Source organism: Myodes glareolus, chromosome 11, assembly GCF_982192425.1.
Source record: "Myodes glareolus chromosome 11, mMyoGla1.1, whole genome shotgun sequence".
NCBI classification, from domain to species: domain Eukaryota; kingdom Metazoa; phylum Chordata; class Mammalia; order Rodentia; family Cricetidae; genus Myodes; species Myodes glareolus.
Genome location: NC_142036.1, coordinates 48907745 through 48932815, shown reverse-complemented (window position 1 = coordinate 48932815; position 25071 = coordinate 48907745). Strand labels below are relative to the sequence as shown.

The window sequence follows — 25071 nt, the reverse complement described above, 5'->3', positions numbered from 1 at the left end:
CTAAAGGATGGCAGGTCAAGACCATCTGCTAGTTGGCGAGACCCTTCTTGCACAGCTTGTGAATGGAAGAGAGTGCAAGGCTTAAAAAGGGGGTTCCCAGATAGGGTGCAAGGCTAAAAAGGGTGTCCCAGCTGCTTTGTTAAAGCCCTTTAGTAATGCAGCAGTCCATTCATGAGGGTGGGAGCCTTCATGACTTGGTCACTTCCCCCAAAGTCCCTCTCTCTTAATACTGTCACAATGGAGATTAAGTTTCATCAAGAATTTTGGAGAGAACACATTTGAATCACAGCATTTGTCCAGACATAGTCAATGGAATGGAGACAGAATTATGTCATCATTTAGAGGCAGGGCTCAGCAATCTATAACAGACAGTCCTTAATGGCTTTGGAAATGATTTATAATGATGCTGTGGACAGCCATGTAGAGACGACACCCTGACTTTCTCCTATTCTTTACCAGTCTTCTATAACTTCACCCCCACCTCCACTCTGACAGGATTTCAGTCAATTTGAGGGCTCGTTCCTCCGAGGTCCCCCAAGGCTCATTTGAAGCAGGCTGGTGAGGTTTTCTGCCTTTTTTTGCCCGCCCCCTCCACAACTTGATTTACTTGGACATCGGTGAGAGAAACCCACGGCCATTACTTCTCAATTTACTGATTCCAATTTTGGAAAGAGGTTTTCCAGAGAAAAGGACCTCCAATGTCACAAGCTTTTCATATAAAGGATCCCAAGAGTCATCTGAAAAACTGGAAGGCATCTAGCTTTCTGGCTCACTTGCTTGCACCATGTGGCATAAATAAGAATGGGAAGGGAAAGTAGTATGGCTGGACCCTCAGCTGAAAGCCACGGAGCCCTCAGCATTTCCCAGACACCCTAGAGAGAGGTGCTATTGTTGTAATAGACTTGCAATTTAAAATTACATTTTTCACATTTAAAAGGGGAATTTAAAAAAATATGCAGGCTAAATCTACTCCCTAAATATTTATTGATTGCCATTAACTTGGGCCATTAAACACTATCTTTTTGAAGTCCCATCTCCCTCGCCCTCACTAATGGAGCATTCTCAATAATAGGCCTTTCCTTTTTCTTAAATGATCTGCAGCTCTCCCCTTTCAACTAAACTAAGGCAATATTATCATAACAAAAATCTCTTCCTATTCAGCAAGAAATGGACATTTAACTTAAAACAAATTACAGGCCAAGCTTTAAAGGACCATTCATTAGTAATGGTACCTGAGCAGCCAGGTGACTAGATGACTGAGGTCGGGTGGAATAGTTCTAAGTTTTTCATTCTTATCTCATTTGGCAACATTAGTCCTTGAAATTCAAACTCAATAGTAGCAACTTGGGAGTACTTTATCATGATGCCTGTGCATGGAAACCTCTAGAAAAAAATATGTTCTTGGATCATTTGTCTTCCCCTTCTACTTTCTTTGCTCAGCTGTCAATCACAACTTTCATCTCTTTTTGAGAATGACTTGACAGTCTTAAACTTATTCGCTTTAAAGCCTGTCTTACACCCCTTCCTTGGGATGACAACCCCACTGACAGTTTTGAATGTTTTGTGTTCTCTGTGTGTGTGAGGGATGTGTGTTTTCAGGGATGGAGGCTCACATGTATCGGCAGGTCCATGTGGAGACTTTCGGTTAATGTTGGCTTTTTCTTGGATAGTGTCCTACCTTATATGGTGTGGCAGGATTTCAGGTTGAGCTCAGAACGTACCATTTTGATTTGTCTGGCTAGCCAGCTTGCTCCTGAGTCCCCTGTCTCTGCCTCCTAAGTCCTGGGATTACATGTGACTGCCACAGGCACTTTTTTGTGGGTGTCGGAGCTCCAAACTTGGGTCCCCACACTTATATGGAAAACACTTTACAGCCTGAGCCATATCCCTTGCCCTCCACTGACAATCTTGAAGCTACCCACTCCGCCTTCCTAGGGAACCCTGCTTTTCTAACAACCCCTGTCCTATGCCAGTTTTGTGCTGTTCTTATTTAATGTTCCCTTACCCTCCGTCAACGGACACCGTAAGCCCAAAGTCACACAAAACATTCTTTTAACATTTTGACTTCCAAGGTTACTTACTGTTCTCTTTTTCTCCCAAGAACAATCTACATTCCCTCCCTCCACTTCCTTGTCTGTAATGGTTCTCTGGTCAGGACCTGGCTCTGCCGCCTGTTTACCAAACCCTGCCTTCCTTTCCCCTGGGCTGTGGTGTGCGATATGCATGCCGCTCCCTGGACAAACTTCTCCCTGAGGATGTCATCTGCCACTCTACCACCCGGGCTCCTCACAGGAACCCCGTTTATGACGCTCTGGCGTCCTCAAGCATCCTTCCTTAGTTGTTCCTCTTTTGTTCTAGAGGATTGCTTCACTCTGGATGCATCTAGGAATCACCCAGGGAGTGCTTTAAAAATCCAAGCCCAGATTATATCCCATTAAATCTGATTAGATATGTACCAATTAAATCCGATTTCAGGCTTCACAGAGAAATTGGATTTAATAGATCTGGGGTTGGGCTCTGGCATCCTTTTTTTTTTTTTTAAGTCCCTCCCCTTTGAAGTGATTCTCAAGGACCACTAGGATTCATGGACCTAGTTGTTTACTTTCCTTGTTTATTGACTGTTTGGTGCTGGGGATTGACCTTTTACATGCAGGGAAGTGAGTCTTCAGAACCCACATATCCTAACCTCCTTCTTCCTTCTTTCTTTTATTTGAGTCAGAATTTTGCTAAGTTACCCAGCCCTTAAACTTTTCATTCTCTTACCTCAGCTTGTGAAATAGCTGGAAATGCAGAAGGACCACTTCGCCAGGTCCAGCTAAACCTACTTTTATTTTCATCTTTAAAGCCTCATCCCTGATACACAGAACAACGTGTCCAACTTGATGTGAACACCCAAGGTGAGCTGACGGCACTTTGCTTTCTGTGTGGTCTAAAGCAAACTCTCCATGTTCTCAAGTCCAAGAACTGCCTCGGTGTGTTTATAGGGTCACTGTTTTCCCACACAGTCATGCTAGATACCTGGAAGTCATCCTTAAAAATCCCTTATGTTCAGCAGGGCAGAAGTGGCCCATGCCTTTCATCTCAGCACTTGGGAGGCAGAGGCAGGAGGATCTCTGAGTTTAAGGTCAGCCTGGTCTACAAGAGCTAGTTCCAGGACAGGCTCCAGAGCTACAGAGAAACCCTGTCTCGAAAAACATAAAACAAAAACAATCCCTTGGGCTGGTTATTGTGGTGTATGCCTGTAGTCCCAACACTCAGGAAACTGAGGCAAGATCATTGTGTGTTCAAAGCCAGCCTGGGATACCTGATAAGATACTGCCTGGGGGGGGTCTTCATTGCTGACCCTTTTCAGACCCATTACTCAGCTCCAACCTGTTTATTATATGAGTCGGCCTAGAAATAAACCTATTGGCCTTAATTCCCGTCATAATCAACACCTTATCTTAGGACCTGATTAAAGTAACGTCATTCCAGGCCATCTGCCCCATGTCTCTCTCCTCTTCATTCCATTTTCCCTTTGCTTTCTCCCCTCCAGAGACCTTTCTGGAACACAGATTTGATAGTGCCCACTCAGTATCTACCACTGTATCTTTCTTACCCGAGAATGGTGTCCAAATCCTTTATGGCCCTGACAATTTGCCTCTAATTCTCTGTAACCACTTTTTAAAAAAACTTTGTATGCATTGCTGTTTGAGGGAGTCAAATCCGCTGGAACTGGAGTTACAGACAGTTGTGAGCTGCCATGCGGGTGCTGGGAATCAAACCCAGGTCCTCCGGAAGAGCAGCCAGTGCTCTTAACTGCTGAGCTATCTCTCCAGCCCCTATCATAGTCTTTTAAAAAACTGTAACCATTCTGCACCCCAGCCTCCTGTCTCCTGTTATGTTCTCCCCAAATGCATTCCTCGGCTCATCCATCTGCTCAGGTGGCTCCTCAATATTATGCTTCTTTCTATTTTCGCTTGTGCTATTCTCTGTCTAAGACAGGATTCAGCTCCTATAGTTTAACTGAAAGATCTACATACAGAGATATGGCCAGTATGGACGGAAACCGCAAGTGTGGTAGATGGACCCTGAGATCAACGCAGTGGGGAACACTTACTTTCCTCTGCCCAGAGCACCAAGGGGGATGGAGTACTGTCTTCATCACTCACAAGAACTGCAGCCATGGGAAAGGGACCACGAGCAGGAGTCATTCAGAGAGGCTGAAGTCATTACCAGAAGCGCAGCGCTTTGACAGAGAAGGGTCTCCAACTGCGCTCTCTTGATGCCCTCTGCTCTCCAGCCCGTATCTTTATTTGGTCCAAGTCAAGAAGTCCGCCAACCAGCAAGGATGGTCCATGAGGCAATCTATTGGCTGCCAAGCAAGACACAGGGAGGCAGAGAAAGAATCACAGTGAGAGGGAGGAAGAAATTAAATTGCTAATAACCATTTTATCCTCTTTTATGTATAGTAAAATCCCTTTTTATCTTTTAGGGCACAGTTCAAATGTCACCTTTTCTGTGAAACGTCCTCCTGTTTTCCTACCTTGGCTCCAGTTATCATTGCCCTCCTTTCTCCTCTCTTAGCAGAGGTGATGTCTTCACTGTTGCAGCTATCGGGCTGCCTTACTCCGAAGGAAAGGGACAGCACTTTGCTTGTGCAGCGTCTTGCAGGGAGCAGGCACTCAGCACCCACTGGCTAGGTTTAATTGCATTCTCGTGTTATCGTTTCTCAGCCCCAGGCAAGGAGATTCATGTATTCTTAGAAACCAGAGTCCTCGTCTTAAACAGGAAACGAGTTTTTGTACGTTTCTCTCTTGTCCTGTTTCTGCTTCTTGCTCCATCATTCCCTACCCTTTACCTGAATTCCTTGGGCTAGACTCCTAAGTGCGGCTCACCAACAAATTGTTGGAAATATTGCTATAACCAATCCTGACAAAGACCTAAAACTTGCTATCTTTGTTCCATAATCTGAGTGGTGCACATAAAAAGTCTTTCTTTAATTTATGAACGCACAAAGCTTAAAAACGAAGTTAAAGAACTCAATGTTTGACTCTCCATTAGACTTAAACTCATCTTCAAATGGAAGCTATGCTTGGCTTAATACACTTTGCATAGAGAAAAGGCAGTGCGCTGCTCCTATCTTTTATAAGTGCCAATAGCAATTGTAGCTCGCATACTTTTTTTTTCACCATGCAAACACTGTTCTATATTGCTGATTTTGATGCATGAATTTTATATGGCTTTGAGATTTTTATATTAAAAAGACTATTTTTAAGCCTAGTGAAAAATATCATTTTGTATACTCACAGTGTTCATAATGATAGAAAAATGGGAAAATTATAATTCCAATGGCAGTTTTGAGTTTTCATATTAAACATTGTGTGTTACCATCTAAAGTTCAACCTAGGCCTTTTAAAAACACACATTTTTTTTTCTACTCACTACACTCATGTTTTTCTTACTTTCTCACATATATTGAACATAGTTATAATTACTGTGTTAATTAATATTTCTGTCTAGTAATTTGTCATCTGAGGCTTTGTCTATATCTGTTTGCTTTGATGTTCCCTCCTTCATTATCGACTGTTCCTGTTTTTTTATATACTAGGTATTTTTTTTAAATTAACTTTCAAATATGGTACATTTCATGTACCCTTTTTATTAAATTTCAAATATGGTGCATTTTTGGAAACTGAGTTTTTGTTTACTTAGTTTTGTTTGCCTTTTAAAATTCCTTTAATTATTATTATTGTTTTATTTATTTATCGTATGGTTAGGGGTGTGCATGTCATAGCACACGTGTATGGAGGTCAGAGGACCACTCTCAGGAGCCTGGGCTCTCCTTTCGCTATGTGGATCCGGAGGATAGAGGTGGGGATCAGACTCAGGCTGTCAGACTTGATGGCCGTCACCTTTATCCCTCCTGTCATCTCCCCAGTCCTTTTTTAAAAATGTTTGAGTTGTATTCTGGGGTACACCTAAGCTACTGGGAAAGGTTTAGATTGTTTCGAAGCTCACACTTGAATTTCGACAGAAGCAGAACGATTACTGTAGGTCTGATTTGGTCTCACGAGGCAATAGCTTTCAGAGTACACAAGCCAGAGTTACTGTATCACGGGGTTTTTCCATGCAGGCTGTTGGGATAAAAACCATTTCCATTGCTGAGATCCCGAGAGGGATCAGTCCTCTGCGGTGTCTCTCTTCTGGGTCTCAGGTAGCTTCCTGACACCTGTGTGCTGGCCAGTGTGCAGCTGAGGGCCCTCAAACGTGTAGAGCTCTCTTCTCTCTGCATCTTCCTCAGCCTCCTGACACTCTCAGCTCCTCTCCCTCAGCTGAGAAAAGCTGGGGCTTTGTTGGGTTGTCCTCCTGTGCTGCTGTGTGTGTGTGTGTGGGGGGGGGTGCTCCTGCAGCTTTACCCCCTTTGTCTCTCTCCTTTCAGAAACCTTGTCTCCAACATCCCCAAACTGTTGTCTATGCTATTTCTCCAGGGTAAATCTGGTCTCCATTATCCTAAGCATGGACACAGGAGAAGTTTTACTTTCTACTTTCCTCATTAATAAAATGGGGTGGTGGTGGCACACTTCATTAATCACAGCGGGCAGATCTCTGTGAGTTCAAGGTCAGCCTGTTCTACAGAGTAAGTTTTAGGTCAGCCAGAGCTACACAGAGAAACCCGGTCTTGAAAAATCAAAATCAGAACAAACAAAAATAAAATAAAAATAAATAAAATAAAGAGTTTGTCTATTTTATAAAAAAGTTTTTTCTCTGTGTCACCTCCCTCCTGGCCCAAGATAGGAATCCCAGGCTAGTCTTGAACTCTTGATCCTCCTACTCCTACCTCACAAGTTCTAGAATTAAAGGAGTGTAGTAGGTTTTCTTGGAGTGCCAAGTAGTTCCCATATCAAGACACAGAGACTTATTATCAATTTTGAATGCTTGACATTATCTTATGCTTGTCCCAGTAGCTCTTATAACTTAATATAACCTTTTTCTCTTCACCTACATTTTGCCTCAGGGCTTTTTACCTTTCTTTCATTTTGTATGTTCTACTCCCTGTCTCGCTGGTGGTTGCCTGCCTGGCTGGTCCAAGCTTCTTTTTCTCTTCCTCCCTCCTCTCTTCTCGCCAGCCTAGATTCTTTCTTATTCTTTTTGCCTGCCAACCCCACTCATCCTCCTACTGCCCAGCTATTGGCTGTTCAGATTTTTATTAGACCAATCAGGTACCTTATGCAGCAAAGCAACACATCTTTACATTTAAACAAATGTAACACATCTTTATATACTTGAAATAATATCCTACAACACAGGAGTGTTTGCTGCCTGATACCTTTTTTTCCTCCTGGGCCGGGGATGAAGCTCAGTGACTGAGATCTTGCTTAGCATGGAGACAAGGCCCTGACATCTATTCCTAGAGTGTTCTTACACAAACAAATACAGGCACAGACACAAATACACACACACACACACACACACACACACACACACACACACACACACACAATTACCAAACCACACCAACCTAACAAATACCCCAAATGCCAATAGTATTTAACAAACTTCTATACTCTAAGTTACGATCTTTGTGGTTTTCAGTAGAGCAACTAAGAAAGCAGAGATTATGGGAACTAGGCAGCAGGTTTGTTACAGTTACAGCTAGTTGTTTGTCTGTTTGTTTGTTTTTGAAATATCAGTTGCAGCAAGCTAGTGCATTTAAAGACGTGAATCTGTGGTCAGTTTACTACTTTCAGATGTTACAAGTGACAGGTAAATGTGTGTGGAAGAGAGTGGAGAAGCAACAAGTGGGAATGCGACCTCTTTTGTTTCAGGAGAGAGTTATTCCTTCCGCAGTCAGCTTAAGAGAATGGCTTTTAGACGTATCCTGTGTTCCTATGAATGTCTGACGTACCTCGGTGAAGCTGAGCCAAGTATTCCCTGGAAGACAAGAGGGAGAGATTTGGAAACATATGTGTGAGGCCGAAATTATAAAACCGTGGCTCATTATGCAAGTCAGAAAAAGAGCTAAGATTTGCTATTATGCATGCCCAAGGCATTTTCTTATGAAGCTCTTATCTGCTTTAAAATTTCTGGTGCTGTTGCTGATTTTGAATTCCTGAAATGTCAATGTCGCAAATGGGTCGTCAGTTCTTGAAAGATGCCTCCGAGATGCAGTCAGCCAATGAAAGAATATGAAGAATATGATCCCTGACTTCAAGAGGATAATTTTGACATATGAGAGGTTTGTTGTGTAGAAACCAGTATGACACATGAAAACAGGAAGGGAGACATTGCTGTGGAGAGGGGAGTGTGGGGGGCAGACTATGTGTGGGTTCTCTCCTCTGCTCCAGTGTGAGCTGTAGATAAATAATAGGAGAAAGGACGTCAATAGAGTGTTCAGACTTAGCAAACAAAAATGCAGGATCCCTAGTTATATCTGATTTTCAAAAAACAAGACATAACATTAAATAACTTAGGTATATCTCATGAAATATTTGGGACACACTAAACCAACAAACAAAAACCAACCAACCAAATAAGCGAAAACAATTCACTGTTTCTTTGACAGTCAGACATAATTTGTCTATTTTTCCTGGCAGTCCTAAAAACCACACAGAGTTGGAGTAGACACATAATATGTGGGTGTCTTTCCCTCATCATTTGGTTCTCACAAGCAGGATCCAATGAAGGGTGAGGATACCTCTGAACTCTTTCCGTACTGCAGAGCCAGAATGGAGGAGTCTGCTAATGTGAACAAGGCAGACGATCCCCCTTTATAAACAGGTAGAAACATTATTATACAGAATGGAAAGTTAGCTTTTAGTTGGGATATAAAAGGGAAGGTCTGATCACAGAAACCTGGGGGGCTTGAGGAGCGTCTGGGCTGTGGAAATTACAGAATAAGCAAAAGTGGAGTTTCCACAGACTTGACCCATATGGAGGCCACAGGTGTGAGGGGCCAAAAACAATGATTGTTCTGCATAAGTGGATTTGCTAAATGGATTTTGGAGGATCTGGGGGACTTTTGTGCATACTTGAAGCTATGAAGGCATTTCCTGGTCAGAGCTGTGTATCACCGGTGCTAACCTGGTGGCCCTTTAGAGACTGCAAAGGAGACAAAGAATGGAGACGGGGTGAGCAAGCGAGGGGGGCTACAGCTGGACCTGCCGCAAGTTCCTGTGGCTGTGTTTAAATGGGAAAATGCACTCTGAGAATGCAGTTCAGGGCACATGGTTTATTTGATTTTTCCAGGGGCTGGAGTTTTGGTCCCCATTAATTCTTTGTCCCATTTAGTGGGTATTTAATTAACACGAGTGACTTAATAAAATCAACATTTATTTCCCGCCACCGTCACAGTCAGTGCGTAAAGAGCGACTCTCGTTTTAGTGGATGCTTAGGGATCCAAGCCACCGTTTTTGTTGTAGCTGGACCATCTAGAATGTGCCACTTTTAAGGTCATCAAGTCAGGCCAAGGCAAAGTTGGAGGTTTTAACAGTTGATCTCTGACCAGGCTAGGAAGTAACTCACATCACTTCTGCCCACATCCTTTTGGGCAAATTTTAGTTTCAACTTGACTACCAAGGAAGGTGAGAAATTAAGAAGCACAGTTACTTGAACTGCTCTGTGGCAGAAGAGTACGAGATGCTTCTTGCAGTTGGAGAAGAATGCAGAGAATTTGGAGGGAATAGTATACTAAATTCAATGTTTACTTGGGCCATAAGGAAAGCATAGTATCCATCCTCTTGTATGGAGCTCCGGAGAGATTTAATCCATACCTACTTCTAACAGCTTGGGAATTATGTGACATACTTGGAGCCACCTCTGCTCATTAAATTGCCTGTCAAAGCACAACGGACTCAGCCCGGAACCATTTGGAAGTGCACAGGTGTCTAAGGTGACATCTACCTACACAAATTGTCTGGCTGTATCATCATGTGACGTGTGATGATGATCAAATATAGGATTTATTTTCTTCAGTCTCCTAGGTCTTTTGGAGAGGAAAGCAGTAAATGGTGACTGGGAGATGGTAAAGGAAAAACAAACCCAACTTTATACCACAACATGATAACCACTTGGGGCAGCTCTTCCTGTGATGGTTTCACTGGCCGGTTTGTAATTAGCCAGCTCCGTACGAGTCACTTTCCTTACTTCTGTGACAACATTATCTCCTACTAGCAACTGCAGGGCCGCTTTATTTTGGGCTCACGGTTTGTGGGTATAATCAGTCCCTGTGTAGGGAGTCAGAGCATTGAAGCATGTGCAATCTGCAGTCAGGAGGAAGAGAGAGAGGAAGGCTGGTGCTCAGCTTGCTTTCGCCTTTTGGTTCAGTCCAGAATTCCGACCCATGGATGGTGCTGCACATGTATAGGATAGCCCTTCCTACCTCAGCTAACGCCATCTAGGAATTCTTACAGACACACCCAGAAGTTTGTTTCTATGTTTCTAGATCCTGCCAGTTTGACAATATTAACCATTAAAAGCTCACTGGGCACAAAGGCAGATCGCTGGCGCATGGGAATTTTGTCCTATTGGTGAATGTAGCCTGATCCATAGACAAGGACACTTTAGTATAATATAAGGTCATAAAGAATCTTAACCTTACACATTGTAAATAAACATTCTAGAGTCATCTTTAAGTGTTCATATGTTCTAGGCTTTTGAGTATCATTGAGGTTATAAATACCACATTTAGGTTTTAGATCATCCTCCCCTTTGATGAAGAAAGGTCAATACAACCATATCTACTTGATGGGGCTGGCAAATACATTCATTATATCAATGAATTATATCAAGTTGTGGAGGAAATCTAATCAAGCACTTTCTTCCCCCTTAGCGGCACATGAAATATTAAAAATGAAACGACTGCACAGATTATTTTATTAGGTACTTATTCTTGAAATGAAGAATATTCTATAAAAGGAAAGACACAGTTAATTGGATTTTTTTCTTTTATTTAGGAATATGGACATAACCATCTATAAAGCTTTGTATGATATTTTAAAAATAACCATTAATAGCTATTAAAACATCCTTGGAATCCGCTTTCTGGATCTGACATGTAAAGATTTCTTTTCTTTATTTAAACATTTTCTCTTGCAATAAAATCCAGTTCGTTCATTCATTCATGTATTTGTTCATCGAGTATCTCCCAAGGCTAACACTATTCTAGACCCTAGGGATTTGATGGCGAATCCGCCTAACCATGAATGTTTGTTATGATACTTTCGTTTTTGGTAAATGAAATGTACTGGAGGGTTCACCATGCCTGTGACCGTAGCTGCTTCTGAAAGGGCAGCTGCCAGTGCCTTGAAGAAGTTTGGACAGAGGCTGGGAGACCTAATAATGTGGCTTAGTAGAAAGAAATGTGCTAACTCAAGATCTCCTTCTATGGAGAATTTGAACCAAGGAACTTCTTCAATTTTCTAATGATTATATGTCTATTGTTATGAGGGAGACAAAATTATAAAGAATCTGAAATCATGAGCAAAAGGTTCCAAAAGGCAGAAGAGGGAATGCAAACGAGGGGCCTGAGTGGATGACTGTATGGGTAGAGAGCTAGCCGTGCAAGCCTGAATATGACAGTTCGGATCCCAGTACCGTGTAAAAGGTTGAGCACGGTGTTTCTCATGCCTGTAGCTCCAGTTCGGAGAGGTAGAGAGACAGCAGCATTCTGTGGTTTCCTGGGCTACATAATGAATCCAGTCCTGTCTCAATAAAATAGAATACAGCAATATAAAACAAAGCAGCATAGTAAACAGAAAGAACAGGACAGCACTGGTATGGAGAAGAGAGGAAAACCAGAAATAGCATGGAGAACCAGAGAGACAGACACTTTTGAGGCATGTCTCCATTGCATCAGTATCTGTTTGGGTTTCAGCCCAAGGAGATGGTGTTTCCATGACTGTATTTTTAAGACTCTCACACCCCACTCCTTTGAAGAAAATGGGTATTTCTTGGCTCCTTATACTTTAAAGAGATCAACTAAATTGTATGCTCTTCTTAGCCACTTAACATGAGTCTAAGAGACAAAATATGAAATGTAGCTTTAAAAAGTATATAATTATTTTTGGTTATAGAAATTGAACTAGGGCCTTGTGTATGCTAAACACGTATTTTATTACTGAGCTCTGTCCCCACCCGAGGAGTTGACTTTAAACTAAATGATCAGCTTTGAAATAAATAAAAGTTAGTCCCACTTGACCTCTATCTGTACGGATTTACAAGTTTGCCTGTAAATCATGCCAGCAGTTTATAGGGTGCTGTTTTGGGAACCTTTATTCCTCGTTTTAAATATCAACAATTGTGTTTTAACATTACCCCAGAACTGAAATGACATTCAGCCTTTGGTCCAGGAAAGCTTGTCAATCACTTATTTCTTTTGCTCTTTTAGATTCTGTTTTCATGTTCTCTTGACTTTGGAATTTAGATCAGATAGCAACAATGTCCACAAAGTCTTGCTTTGGCTTAGTGTTTTGCAGAGCTATAAATGGCCAGCATCTATTCTGTGTGCTTCTTCAATGCGTAAGAGCTTTCCATCAGTGACCTTAATAGTCACAAAACCTCTATGAGGTAGAGAGTATAATTCTTCCCATTTTACAGATATGGACATATGAAACAGGGAGGTTAAAAAATATTTCTAATTCATTACAGTTATTAATTGACGAAGCCAAGATCCAAATATAATTAGAATCTACATTCTGAATTATGACTTTATATGGACTTGTTTCCATGGAAACAATACAAAATCCTGACTAACCAGAGGTTATATTCTTGCTTCCGCTGGAAGTTATACTGCAATGAAAATTAACTCATCCAATAAATATGCAATGTAGTATTAGTCAAATTAAACAGACAGCATCTTTGTCTTCAAGGGGGACTTTTAGGTTTCCAGTCTTTTATCAGTTTGGTTAGATTTAGTCTTTTTCCTTAGAATCTAATATTCCCTTAGATGAGCTTATAAGATTTGTTTTCAAACAGAAATTTACTTAGCTTGTTTTATTTTTTTAATTTCATATAAAATGATGGGTTTCACCGTGGCCTTTTCATGTGTATCAAGTCATTTCTCTCCCACTGTCGAGCCTTCCCCAACTGACTTGATGGCCTCTTGTTGGAGAGTTCATAGAACGTCAAGCTGAACAAACCCTGGAACTTTGATAACCTTAGAGAGGTTCATTCTTGTTGGAGCAAATGTTATTGTTGTCAATTATTAATTTGGGCTGGAATTTTCACTTTGACCTTGAACCTATTCCATAGTTCTCAGGCTGTGTCCTTAGTTGTAGTTTTTAATCCTTAAGTAAAATAGAATGTGCTGGTTTTTGCTGCATTTATTTCAGGATGTTTCCTGACTTGTTTTAATTTTTGCAGCATACGAACGGTCCAGCTTAATATAATTTATCAAACCACAATGACACTGCATCTATTATATTGGATGAAGTTCAGTGTAGTGTAACAGAGAAACCTGGATGCTAGGGGCTTAGGGAAGGTCACATTGATTTTTTTTTTTTCACATTGAATAACATTGGGGGTGAGCACTTCAGGATCCGCACAGGTGCTCTTTCTTGGTCAGGGACCCCACTCCTCTTAACTCACCGTTACTCTGTCTGGGGGCAACAACTCTCCCCCAGATAACAGCACGGAGTAAACAGACAGAGTGGTGTCTCTCTTTCTCTTTAGGAATTTTTAAAATGTCTAAGTGCCATACATCAGACCTGGCTAGATTTCAGTAGCCATAATTTTATTAGATGGCCACTTTCACTGCAAAGGAGACTGCGAAAAGTAGGGTTCTAGCTGTGTTTTAACAGAACCATGTAGAAATGTGGGCTTGGAACACGAGGTAGCAAATACAGAGATCATTTGAAGTCTCTGCTACAGGTCTACCTTGCAGGTGTTTCACATTTGATAAAGATTTCCCTCTTGGATAGTGTCATCTGGGTCATTAATGAGCATCGCTAACTGAAAGGTTTTTTTTTTTTCCTGTTTTTATTTTACTTCTCTTTATGACAATAGAATTACATTAGCTGCACCTAAAATAAACCCACGTGGAAACATATTAGGCGAAACAGAACATACTGGAAGAGTGCAAGGAAGCTCTAGGAAGACACAAACCTACACAGAGGGCAGTAATTTAGCCACTGGTCAAGAAAAGCTGTAAAGGAGGAGTTGAGTCTAAAAATCCACATGCTAGCCATCTTCTCTACTTCCTTCCTTGCACCGACTTCATTCTCTTGCTGAAGAACAGTTTCCTTCACTTGGTGAAAAACGACATCCAGTAACATCTCTCAGATCTGATATCTGGCGACGCCGGAAACCTGTGTTCCAAATCCAAAATGCCTGGATCTCTTTGGACAGGTGTTCACCGCTTGCCCAGGGAACTATGGTCAAGGGGCAGTCAGCAGTAACTTGGATGTTATTCCTGTTGCTATCACAATAGAAATACAGAAACAAAAGAGACAGCTTCCTCATAGGGAAGGTGGGTGTTGACCACATACCACAAACAACTGAAGTGTCTATATATATGATGTAAAGGTACAGGTCGGTGGTCCAAATTAAATGATTAGTAAGGATGTGGCCAAAATTAGTTGCAGATAAACATTGTTTAACAAGGCTGTAATTGTATATATTGTTACTTTGTGTTGGGCATTATGCTCTGTGCTTTTTAATATATTGAGTCATTGACTCCTTTATAGCTCTATAAACTATTATTATCCCCTTTGCAGGTAGAAAAATCTGAATGTAGGATTAGATAATCTACCCGAGGTCATATATATAATTAAATCAACTATACTTGGGTTTTATGTGTGTGTATGGTGGTGTGATATATGCATAGGCATGGGCCCACACATGGTCATGCAGCAGCCAGAGGAAGATGTTGGGTATCTTCCTCCATTCCTTTCCGTCTTATTCCATGAGAGAGGGTCTTTCACTGAATCTGAAGTTTGATGTTTCTGCTAGGCTGGCTGGCCACCCAACCTGTCTTGGTTCTCTCTAATGGGGTTATAGACATGTGCTGCCTGCCTAATTCTCTTTTAAAATATAAGCCCTTGGATTGGAATTCAGCTCTTCATACTTGCCCAACAGAGTCTCTTATCCACTAAACCATCTCTCCAGCTCAAGCTATACTTGTTTTAAGGCTAGTTGTGTGTGCGTGTGTATGTGTGTGTGTGTGTGTAAGACAGAAGTCAGCATTGGGTATCTTCTTCAGTTGCTTTATTTCCACTTTATTTTTTCGGGGCAAGGCCTCTCCATGAGTCTTGACTTCACTATTTTTGGCTACCAAGCACTAGGAGTCTTCTAGTACCTGCTCCCTTAGTGTTGGGATTACAAGTACATGCCACCTTGGGTGTTGGGGATCTGAACTCAGGTCCTCCTGCTTGCATGACCAACAGTTCCCCAAATAAGTCATCTCACCAGCCCAGGTTTCCATTTACTGGGATAATAAACTACTTCAATCCAGTCCTCTGTCTTGAGTTAAAAACTATGGTAATTTTTCTTTGTGTGTGTGTGTGTGTGTGTGTGTGTGTGTGTGTGTGTGTGTGTGTGCGTGTGTACCATACACAGGGCTCTCTATACAGGCCAAACTCACTATGGAGCTAGGGGTGGCCTTGAGCATGTGATCTTCTTCACTAAGCCTCCTTGAACTGTCAGTACCTTGCACATGCTAGGAAGGACTGAGCAATACTCTAACTACTTTTTACATTTAATTTTTTTAAGATTATAATTACAACATTTGTCCTTTCCTTTTTCTTCCTTCAAGCCCTCTGAAGCATCCCTCCCCACTCTCCTTCAAATTCATGGCCTCTTTTTTTCACTAGTTGTTACTGCATGCATATATGCATATTCATAAATATTCCTAAATATAACCCATTGAGTTTGTATAATATTATTTACATGCAAGTTTTCGGGACTGGCCATTTGGCACTGGACAACCAACTGGCGTGCTCTTCTCTGGGGAAGACGACCTCTCTCGTTCCTAGATTTCCTCAGCTGCCTGTAGTTCTTTGTGTTGGGTTGAAGCCTCATGGGCCTTTCTTCTCTTGATCACTTTGGCATGTCTGTTTGGTGTCATCTTTGTTCAGCTAGTAAGTTTCTGATGTTACTAGGAGACACAATCTCACAGCAAACTCGCTGATCCTTTGGCTTTTACAGCCTTTCCATCCCTCTTCCACAATGTCCCCTGAGCCTTAGGAATGGGAGTGTTTTATGGATGTATGCATTGGGACTGGCGTTCCTAACTCTGCACTGCATGTCGGTTGGTTGTGATGTTCTGTAGAGGTCTTCATCTGTTGCAAAGAGAAGTTTCCTTGATGAGGAGTGGTGGCTACAGTTATCTGTGGGCACAAGGACAGATGTTTATAGGTTGTTGCTAGGGATTGTGTTATGTTGGTAAATTAGTGGTTACAGATTCTCCTCCAATAACCATGACTTCATTAGCCTTGGGTAGTTGGCTAGATTCCCATTACCAGGCAAGCTTTCCCTCTTGCTGAGTGGGTAGAAAGTCAGTCCAATTAGAGAGCCGTCGGTTACCACCAAGTACTGCACCCTTATTGTGCCACTCTCGTCATTGATGTGGTTCGCAGGCATCATCGTTGAGTAGGATTGTGCTTGCCTCTCCCATTTGGAAGCTTACATGCCTTCTGGTACCATGAAAGCCAGTCTTCAGTGAGGGAACTCTTCAGAGAGGGATCAGCTCCAGCTCAGAGGCCTCTGAGCCCTATTTCTGAAGTGCTTGGTGCTTTTAGCAATAGGAACTTACCTTTCACCTCTTCCCTAAGGCGTCCAAGGACAATAGCAGTAGGCTGAATGTTTTGGGAGTCTCTTGGACAGCCCTGACCAACAACTCAAAATAATCCTTTTTATATCTGATATTGAAATTTTTGTTAGGTGGGAGCACCATTAGCCTAGACAGTTCAATCTCTCTCTCTATCTCTCCCCTCCCCCCCCCCTCTCTCACACACACACACACACACGCACACACACACACACACCAGTAAAGGCAATAATAATAATAATTTAAAAAGCCATGGATGCAGATCTTGAGGCTAAGCAGTAGTAAACATTTTAAGGACTTACACTGGCAAATAGGTGTGCCCAGAAATGACTCCATACCTGCTGATGATTAGAGGCCATCATGGCTTGGCTCAATGCAAACATGATGCTGAGGGCAGGTGTAACCTTTTTAATGTCTGAAAGGAGAGGGTAAGCCCTGAAGTTCTCTGCTGTTTGGAAATAGTAGACCCAGGCTGAGTAATGGTTACCTAAAAAGCTAGCAGATTAAAGCAAAAAAGCAAAATAAGAAACTCTTATTAATGGGGGGGGGGCGGCGCTGGAATGGATAGCAAGTCAATCCACAGTATGAAGTGCATGCGGCTTACACTCAATGAAGACAGGGACGTCAGCTACGGAGGCAAGTTAGAGAAAGTGGGTTTAGCTTCATCAGCCTTTAAATCAGTCACTTCATTTACTCTCCTGATGGGAATGATTAGCTCTAGCTTTTGAATGAGGGCTTTGCTCAAAAGTGGCATTCATTATTCAAGCTCCCATCTTCTTGTCTGAGGTAACAAGGGTGTATCATCCTTCATATGATTGCCTGCAAAATAGAATACTACAGAGAGGAAATGGCGTATGGCAACCACTATAAAACAAAGAAAATTAAAAGTTATTAAAAATGTTTTCAGGGCCTGGAGAGATGGCTCAGCAGTTAAGAGCACTAGCTGCTCTTCCAGTGGACCCGGGTTCAATTCCTAGCACTAACATGGCAGTTCACAACTGTCTGTATCTCCAGTTCCAGGGGATCTGGCATCCTTGCACAGATATACATGCAGGCAAAACATCAATGTACATAAAAATAAATACATCTTTTTTTTTCTTTCCTGTTCTTTTCTTTTCTTTTCTTTTCTTTTCTTTTCTTTTCTTTTCGAGACAGGGTTTCTGTGTAGTTTTGGAGCCTGTCCTGGAACTAGCTCTTGTACACCAGGCTGGCCTTGAACTCACAGAGATCCACCTGCCTCTGCCTCCCAGAGTGCTGACATTTAAGGTGTGCGCCACCACTGCTTGGCTAAAAATAAATACATCTTTAAAAGAAAAAAAGGGAGTATTTTCAGAGTGACATCAGTTGGTGTACATCGGTAAAGATGGCAAAGTTTCTAAATTGCTTGCCAAGCAGCTGTTGCTGAGCCTCTTGAGAGCCTCAGGTACCCATGAGACCCTACTGATTTCCCCACTATAGTCATAGGATTCACCTCAAAGGTTTGATTTGAGAATTAAATGATGGAAGAAAAGAGTTTAGCATGGACCCCGTTCTCAGCAATGTTACACCTTCACTATTATTTTTATTATAGGCATAATAAAATGGTAGTAAATTTCAAACTAGTTTCTACATGAATGTTCACAACTTAGGAAATGTGATAGCATTCAAGTTCATTAACTTTGATCTAGCTAATCTCTCAATAAAATGGCCACTCATGTACCTCACTTTCATTTTGATATTCTCCATTATCGAGCTGACACCTTCTCACCTCTCCGTCAAGTCCACAGTTCTAGGGGATGACTAAGAACTGACCCAGGCTGAACCGCAGGAAAATGATGAGCTGGCAGGGCCCTGCTAGTTCTTAGTATAAGAGGTTATGGAGAAAGTTCCGGAGAACTCTTTTCTTGGGCAGAACCCGTCTGCGATTTTGAGGATAAGTAAAGGTAGGTGAGGGAGCAGCAGTGGAGGATGAGGTGGCCTGCTATCTCCTGCTGATGCAAATCAGAAACCGGGGATTAGGGTCCCCAGTGAGCATCTGGAGTGAGAAGAGAGAGTGAGGAGTTTCAGCCACAGAGTGGGGGCTGGAGACTGTAGAGGAAACATCCGCCCAACTGTTTAGGGACGCTTGCTCAGAAGCTTAACAGGGCAAGGCAAAGATTTGAGTTTCAGGAGTTCTCTTTGCAGAGAATAGAAGAAATGTAATAATACAGTTTTTCTCTTATAGTATTGGAGGTTGAATCTAGGGCTCGTACTGTTAGACAAGCCCTCCCTATAACCTGAGCCTCCCTCCCCATTTTTATTCTTGACTCAATTAATCACTAGTATTGAGACAGGGTTTTACTATGTATCCAAGGATGGCACTGAACGCACTAGATAGTTCAGGCTAGATTATAACTCACAACAATCTTCTTGCCTCAGACTTCCCTCCTCTGTGCTGGGATTAGAGGCATTCTAATCCTATTGGTTTAGGATTGTGGTTTTTAAAAATCCAAGACTGCTTTTGTGCATTCAAAGAGGCCAGTACCTCTGTTTGAAGTGACTTTTTCAGGAACTCTTTCCTGGCCCTGAACTGAATGTGTAAAGGTTTGCTTCTACACATCGGTTGTGTAGCTGATACTCCCAGTTCTGGGAGGGTAGTTACATCCTGGGCATAACCAGGGAGAGCTTTGATAACAGTATATTGTCACACCAAAGACTTGCGGAAGAACTACTTTCTGACTGTATCCCAGCTTGGTGATTTCATATATACGATGATATCTTATAAAAATGTGCTAAGTTCCTGAAAAATATCTCTATCATCATCATCATTTGGATAGGAAGTGGGTGGGGAAGGTAAATATTTTGATTCCTAGATATTTAATACTTAAAATTAAAGGCCAGATTAAAGGACCAGAGAGTTTGAGGCAAATATAAAGCCTTGAATGTGGAGATCGTCAAGTACTACAAACCATAAAGTGTGTGTTATTAACTAGAATGGTTTTTTTCCCTTGAAAACATTCAAGTCACACATACTTGTTAAAATATTTTTTAAATGCTGTGTTTACATCCCAAAGTAAATATTCTACCACTGACTCCTAAAATTTTAGGTTGTGGGTATAGCCCACGGGAAAACACATCCCTGGCATACACATACTCACACAGAAGGGAAAATAATCCAGATTTTTGACTCATGAAACTTTAGCCTTTAATACAACTAAGAATGGTATAAGTCTAAAATTTGTTTGCAACAACCAAAGAATGTGTTTCACACAGCATAACTGGAAGTTTCAAGGAAGATAGCTAGTATCCATGCATTTAATAAATGACTACTGATTCCTTGAATGATGACCGAAACTCCTTGGCTAGAACATAATTCTGGTCCCTGCCCGAGTAGTTTTGCGTGACCTTCGATAAATTAGTGTGTGTTCTCCAAGACACTTCAGAGTACTTTTTTATTTCAATGGCTGACTTTAACCCAGTCATTGCTTTTGGGTGCAGAGTTGCTGAAGGCACGGATTTTTTTTTTTTCATTTTTGAAAGCAGTGTCCTCTTTGCATTTTAGAAACACAGTTCCTGGTCTAGAGTAAAATTTTGGGAATTTATGGGCGCTATTAGGCAGACTGCATTCTTGGCAGGCTTCGACCCCTTTAATGTCTTTTCTGTGAGCCTTTTGATACTTGGCGTCGAAAAGGCCAGTCCTGTTTACTAAGAGGTAAGTATCCACAGTATCTACTTAAATAGATCTATGCCGAGAGGGTAGTTTTTCCACCCAGCCACCCGCCTGCACCCTCCAGCTTGGGATCTAGGTCCCCAGGCTACAGGGAAGAGTTCGGCACGGGAAGCTCATCTTGCGGCCCTCTGATTGGCCAGTTCGCACTCCACTCATTGGGCTCCCGGCTCTGATTGGCCACGACGGCACCCCTCGGCCCGCGACTACTTTGTGTGCCGGGGCGACGCGGCTGGGTCCTCCCGCTCAACTCGCCCCGTGGGCCAGTCTGAGGTAGCCCTTCGGCCCACGGCTCAGCAGCGCGGGCGCCAGGATCCCAGAGTGCGAGCGGGTAGGAAGCATCCCAGGGAAAAGCCTCTCCCTCCCTTCTCCTGTACTCAATAAACTTCCGCCTCTGAAGGGCTAAGGCAGCTGCGGCCCGGGGAGGCCGGGCTTCGAACTCGGGCCCTCGCAGGGGGTCTTCGCGTAGAGGTGGAGACAGAGCCTGCAGGGTAGCCGGACCGCCCAGAGCAGCCGTGGCAGCGGTGCCATCGTGTGCTCGTGCTGCAACGGATAAGCAGCGAGAGCACCCCGAAAAGTAGCGCGGAGCCCGCCTGAGCTCCAGGGCGACGGGCTTGGCCGCCAGGACGAAGGAAACATCGTTCCCTTCAGCCGCCGGCCCTCAGGCGGCCTAAGGCCGGTGTGCACCGGAGCCCGAGCCCGCGCGCTCATGCGGCCCCTGCCCTGCGGGAACTCGGGTCCCGCCGGGGCCCGGAGATGCTGCAGCTCCGCTGTCCACCCGCACAGAGGAAGGGGACGGGGAGGAGCCTGTGCACATGCCAGGGTCGCTGGAGGAGGCCGCGGCCGGCGCATGCGCGCCCTCCCCCAGAAGGCTGGGACGCCGAGGGGTGCGCGCCCCTACCCGCGCGCGCACGCTCGCTCGCCCGCTCGCCCGCTCGCTCGCGCCGGCCTGAGGCTTCCCCGCCTGCGCTCCGGGTCGGAGCCACTCCGGCGCGTGCGCGCGTGGTCTTGGGCCGACCCGAGTGGCCGGGTTCCCTTAGCTCCCGGCCCCCCGCCGCCCCCTCCCGGCTCCCAGCCAACCCGTTCCTCCCTTTCCTCACGGAATGGGGCCGGCGCTGCTCGGGGTCGCGCGCCCTGGACCCGGCTCGCGCTCGGTCTCGCGCTGTCAGCCGCTGCCTGGCTCGCGCCGCCTTGCGCTTTCCCTCAGTCAGTGGCGCCGAAGGCTCCGTTAAGCGGCGGCGGCGGTTCCTGTTTCCGTTTCTTCCTCTCCCTTCAGTCGGGAGTAGCATCCTCCACCCCGCCACCCCTCCCACTCTCCCGGCGCGGCCAGCTGCGGCTGAAGGCAGTGGCGGTGGCGACGGGGGACGGCGCCGACCGCCTCGCTCCCGCCTCGGGTAAGGGGGCGTTAGGGAGCCGGGCCCCGCGCGCCGCGGGCTCCAGGACGGGGCGGGCGCGGGCTCTGCGGAGCCTGGGCTCCGGGCGCTCCTTCCTCCTCCCGCCGATCCCAGGCCTGTTGCTGCAACTGCTGCTGCTGCTCATCCCGGGAAAAGTGGGGAGGGAGCCCCCGAGATGCCCCGGTGGTGCCTCGGCGCGGGGAAGGGTGAGGGGCGCCGTGGCGTCTTGCCTCCCGGCTCAGGGCAGGGGCCGGAGCCCGGGACCCGAGGGATGGGGGCGGGGTGGGAGGTGTCCCTCAGCGCATCTCTGCACCTACCTCTCCTCTCCTTCACCCCCCGCAGCCGGGTCTCCGCGGTCAGACCGTGGGAAGCTGGGCTCCTCTGCTTTGCGGGGTTTCTGTGTGGACTTCGGGGGCTGGGAGTCGGAGTAAACCTGCACAAAGATCCGCTGAGGCTGGGCAGTTAATGGCTCGGGTGCCTCGGTAGCCCCCTTTCCTTTGATCTGCAAATGACAAGCTGGCGGCTGTTGGGGGGGTCTCAACTTATTTGGGAAGGTTAAATGAGTCATCTCAGTTCAGCCAGGTCTGTCCTGCTGGAGTTGAGGGGGGTTTTCCGGTGGCAGCACCTGTTCTCTGGACGTGGGCATCGCAATCTCCAGAGATGTATTTCTTAAGTTAAATGGCATTGTCATGGTTAGGGTTTAGCACCCTGGTGAGCTTTTAGCGTTTTGTCTTTAAACATTGAGGCCTTGGAGAAAAGCGAGGAGATGGATGTTTTTCGTTTTTGTGTCTAGTTTTGCACGTTACTTTTAAGGAAACATAAGGTGAACTCAGGAAAACTATACCCTCAAGTAGATCACTCCGAATTTAGAGGTTTCAGGAAATAAATGCAACGCAAGTTTTATCAGCTTAAGAGTTAAATTTATCACAACTCACTGACTTAACTTTGCCTTTGCTCCGTAGAAACTCCTAAGTAGGTCTTAGTTTTCTTGCTCTTCCTGGGGTTTAGTACTTATTTATTTTTTTGTCTAAAGTTCTGTCTTATATGCATACTGCCTTTAAAGGTTGTATCACATATGTAGCATTTTAGGAGAGAAATCGTATACTGAAGCAAAGGAGTAAGATGTTACTTTTCTTTAAGGCAGCCTAGAAGTCTGTGCCAATAATACGGTCCTCCACATTGCTGTCCCTATGAAATAAGAAGTCTTAATTACAAATACTGCAGTGTCTTAGCACATACAAGCATTTGAAATTACAGGCCGGTTAAAAATGTAGGGAACGAGAGATGAATAGACTATAAGGAGCCTACAAGGGTGGTTTGGAGGCATGGGTTTTCCGTTTGCTCTTCTAGAAATCGAGAATTCTGTTTGAGTTGAAGAGCTGAGCAGCTGGAATGAGACTTGCATAGATTGCAGGAACGTGCAGAGATGCCTTTGATCAGATAGTGAGTTAATGGGAAGGGTGTCTTGTGATCTACTAGGGGAGTGATTCAAAACAGTTTACATATGGTACACTACAGATTGTATTTTAAGGAGCTTTTAAAAAAATTAAAGTCATTTGAGGTTGTTTTCCCTACAAATCAGTTCTATTTAAGGTGTGTAGAACTGAGCCCAAGACAAGCATTCTGGTTATATAACACAGTCTTTTAAAAAAATAAATTCTAAGCATCTTTTTTTTTTTAAATAAAAGGAATAACAATGTCCTCAAAAGTGATGAATTTTGAAATTTGCTAGTGGGTTACAAAAATTTGTATTTCTTGTTTGTTTTTTTAAATGCAGTTATTTTAGGTTGGTCTAGAGGGGGAGCTAGTGCCAAAGCAAAGTGTAGCTTAATAGCTATTTGAACTTTTAAAACATCTAAACCAAATTTTTATGACCAGGAAAAGTGTACATTTTTAATTAAAATACCAGGGGCATTGAGGTGGACATATAAACTGTATTATTTATTTATTATTTGTGGGTGTATATCTTGGGTATTAGAAATTAGTCTTAAAAATCAGTTGTCATGAATAATAAAAGCAGGTGTGTAAGTTTCTTGAACTCATGTAAAATTTCTGGAAGTGTGTGCTAAAACTTGAGTATGTTGTGGCATTTTCTTATTCCTCTTGTTCAGTGCCTTAAAAGTGAAAATGTGTCCTTGACCCGTTGTGCACGTTGAGTGTTTTGCTTTATTAATCCATACTTCTATAAAGTAAAATAAAAAGCTTCAAGTTGAGTCTTGGAGGGGCAGATACATCCATTGTGTAGTGATTTTTTTTCTGTCAAAAATAGATAATTTCAGCAAGGAAATGGGCCCTTTAGGTAGCTGGACAGCAAAGTCTCAAGGTCATTTTGTAATCCTATAATATGATGTTGACTTTGTTTGAATATAGAATAGTTATTTTGTGATCTGTGGCATTTTAATTTCTAAACTATAATGTGTTTGATTTGTTCTTTAGATCCACACAAAGAAACTGATAATTATGTGTATTTAAAAGAATCATTAAAATATTTATTTTTTTTAGGATAGAGATTGAGCCTTTTGCTATTCATTCTCTTCACTTAAGTAAATAGAATCTTACTAACTAATAGTGCTAATTAAAAAATAGATTTATTTCCATGCAGTGGTTGTTATTGATTTATTTTATAAATTGCATGGTAAAAGCATATTGGTTTAAGTAAATGATAGATGAACACATTTTCTAGCATACTTATAAATCTGGAAGTATTTCATTTTACAGATGCAAGATTTTAAAAAATTCAGTACAGTTCTTCCTTAAAATTAGGAAACAAAAGTAAGATTGTAAGCAACATTGAAAACGAGGAGTACTCTCTATATCCACCCATGCTTTTCAGAGCACGGCAGGAGTAAGTATTGTGCAGGGTCCCCTCTGGTTCTCTCAATCCACCACAAAGTATAAGGGATTGCTGTGTGAATTGTTTTTTTAATTTGCAATGAGACAGTGAAATGTGTTTAAACACATATTTACAACTGATTTTTAAAGAGGCCTTTGAAAAATCCCCAAGAGACTAAAGAATTTATGTGATACTGTATGTACGTTTTCCTTCTAGTAGAATATGGGTCAGACAGGCTGTGGAATGTCAGTTTAAAAGTTATTCTCGTACATCACCGAATGCATAGTGATAAAGAATTAGTTTCATTTAAGTTGTTTGTCTGTTTTCTTTTGTGAGGCAGGATCTTACTCTGTAGTCCTGGTTGGCCTGGCAGGCACTAGATATAGCTCAGGCTGGCCTTGAATTTACCCTGCTA

At 43.2% G+C, this 25071-nt stretch overlaps 1 protein-coding gene across 4 annotated transcripts in view; it reads left to right on the top strand.

Moving 5' to 3' along the window:
- Window positions 1-25071, top strand: part of Fut8 (fucosyltransferase 8) — a 247949-nt gene that overhangs the window by 4932 nt on the left and 217946 nt on the right. For 2 of the 4 annotated variants that reach the window (XM_048415983.3, XM_048415981.3), the window contains exon 1: window positions 21688-21823. The exons of 1 other annotated variant lie outside the window; for it this stretch is intronic. The gene's annotated coding sequence lies outside the window, so the exon portion shown is untranslated. Of the gene's footprint in view, window positions 1-20645; window positions 20761-21687; window positions 21824-25071 lie in introns of those variants that run through there. One more of the 4 variants, XM_087911718.1, reaches the window with a different exon arrangement.